This window comes from Varroa destructor, unplaced genomic scaffold, assembly GCF_002443255.2.
Source record: "Varroa destructor unplaced genomic scaffold, Vdes_3.0 BEIS01000002.1, whole genome shotgun sequence".
Taxonomy (NCBI): domain Eukaryota; kingdom Metazoa; phylum Arthropoda; class Arachnida; order Mesostigmata; family Varroidae; genus Varroa; species Varroa destructor.
In genome coordinates, this window is record NW_019211455.1 from 46746787 (window position 1) to 46749326 (window position 2540).

Genomic DNA, 2540 nt, shown 5'->3' on the forward strand with positions numbered 1-2540 from the left:
AATAGTTCATCTTTCACTATTGCACATATCATTGTTTTGTGTTAACACTGTAGAGATATCGGCTGTGCATGTTGTATGAATTTCCGCGGATCTATTGTTTTAGGCCAGCCATGGCCTGCTATATGCATTGGTATAGGTGGAATATCAAACTTGCCCTGACGATGATTTACTGCTGGTTATAGACATGTTGAATAGTACGTACGTACTGTCTAAGTTCGATCTAAAACTGGACATTAATTTCTATCCATCAGCCATAAATCCTCACGGCGTAATGCCGTTATATAATAATGAGTTAACGACAAATTACACATCATTATTAGTTTTTGTATTGCATATAACTGTACTACATATATGAATACTAAAGAGCCGAGAATAAATTTAATCAGCTTACAGTTAGCCAAGGAATAGACAGAAACCAAATCCCCAAAAACAAAGGTCTACTGAGGCGTTATACCGTGTGACTTCACCGATAAGCGATCCGTTATCTTGTCCTGCTTGCACACCTAGCGTGATGTCATCTCCATTGGTCCTTGAATGCTTTTAGGCCTGCAACGGGTATTGTCGTCGATCTTTACACCCAGCCCGAGCCTTTTTTCCTCCTTTTCTTTGACCTCACCATCCCTTTTGCCGACTGTTAAAAACAATGATAAAACCTGCCCAAGTGACTCACTAAAATCGAACGGCAAATCTGAATAGCACAACTATTCAAGGCAAGAACCCGTCGTTTTCAAATCAAATAAAGCTACTACTAAATTTTGCTCGCCGAAATCTGACGATCGGCCAACGCTCTATACGCTCCTCTACGGCAGTAAGAGCGGACTATTTTACCGATTCGATAGTTAACGCCGGCCGCGTGACGATGACGGCCGCATATCGAGAGTGGGAGAGTATTCAATTCTTTTCAACTAGGTCGCCAACGAGATCGAGTTAGTAGAATACTCCTGAATCAATTACGATTTTGATCTTCACTGCTGCCGCTGTTGCTAGCGAAGTTATTGCTGGAAGTCTCCACCCTTCTGGTGCTCCAAGATTCGTACAACAATCAATAGCTCGTTCCTCGCTGTCGAGCTATGTTTCGATTTAGTCCAAATGAATTTGTCCTCCATCTACCCAGTCAAATGGGCTGTCCTTTGGTGATCCGTCCCGTCGATGCCGATACGAAATCTCTCGCACCGCCTGCATATGGTAGCTTGTATTGTGTATAAACAAATATCCACTAGCAGGCCACAAGCCTGGCTTAGCACATGGTCAGCGGAGTCGCTGCCAGGTAAAGGAACGGTTCTGCTTCTGCAATCAAACGATCGAATGAACTGTTATGGAGTCGGTGGGATTAGCGTACCTTATTCGAGTCGCATAGCACGCTATGACTATGCAGGGAACACAGATTAAACAGTGTATTAACGTCCTGGTATAGGAGACAAGCGGCACTACACGAAATCTAGCTGACCTTATTTTTCTTCATAAGAATCGAGTCCTTTGTGTTTCGGACGTCATCAGTGTCGAAGTTGCTGCTGACGTTCAGGTTGTTGTCATTGTCGTCTACTATTGTTGCCTACTGTGCTAAATATTGCTGTACATCGTTGCTGAAGCCGATTACTTCTACACGATGTTACCTCTGCTTGCGTGTCACGGACGGCCGGCCTGATCTGGTCGTCCGATACGGATCTGCCCCGCCTCTGACTTGTTCGAGGTACACCTGTGCACCATCGAACGCGCTTCTGCGAGCGTGCACAAGATCGCACTAACCCCGTTAACTCTAGCTCGTTGGCATTCGACCTCTAAACGAACAGACAGTTAAAACAAGGATTCAATATCTTTTCCCCTGAGTCTTAACATATCGAGAAACTGAGATACGGTTAAAAGCACAAGGGGCAAGGCACTACAGACGAAAACACCACAGTCGACAAGGCTTAACAGAGCAAGTTGCGTTTGACATGGTGTGCCGTCGACGCGGCTATTATGAATGATTCCGCTGATGATTGCTACAGATGCGGAGGAAGATAATATTGAACCAAATTATACCTGTATAGCTTGTTCCTTTATGGGTAGTCTTATACGCCTGCAGGACATCGCACTCATGGGTGGGTACAGGGTACGCCTTCGTGTTGGCCTTGCTAGACCGTTTCTGTAGGTCACATCATGCCTCAAGCAGTGTTGTTTGTTGAGATTGTAACGATTTGAGCGGCTGCTTTATACTGCCACATGTGTTTGTGTGAAATATAGACTCAATTATTTACTTTCGCAAGACAATTATCTGATATAATTTATTAATTTGTCATAAACGACTTCACCAGCGACTTTGGCGCCTATTGTCATACGTGAATATTTCTCAGTGGAATTCGTCTGAGGTGACAATTAAAAGGGTACAGACGTTTCGAAGTAATTCCTTCGTAATAGTTTCGACTTGCAGATACTTCAAAGGACAGAACCATGAGTTGAGAAATCGAGAGTACGGCTAAAAACATGTACATATTAAGCGGTCTTATAGCCCATTTGAATAAAATGGTAGTTGTGATAGGAAGCTACCAATAAAGACGTGT

General features: G+C 43.7%; 1 long non-coding RNA gene across 2 annotated transcripts; it reads right to left on the bottom strand.

Annotated features, from left to right (window-relative positions):
* Nucleotides 1–429: 429 nt before the first annotated feature.
* On the bottom strand, nucleotides 430–2148 carry LOC147757897 (uncharacterized). 2 transcript variants are annotated; one of them, XR_015321888.1, is made up of 4 exons: nucleotides 2023–2148; nucleotides 1614–1778; nucleotides 829–1287; nucleotides 430–631 (listed from the first exon to the last, which is right to left on the bottom strand). It is a non-coding gene; the product is annotated as an uncharacterized LOC147757897 (long non-coding RNA). The 2 variants fall into 2 exon arrangements; XR_015321889.1 differs by having other exon boundaries at nucleotides 430–1287.
* Between the last annotated feature and the right edge of the window lie 392 nt (nucleotides 2149–2540).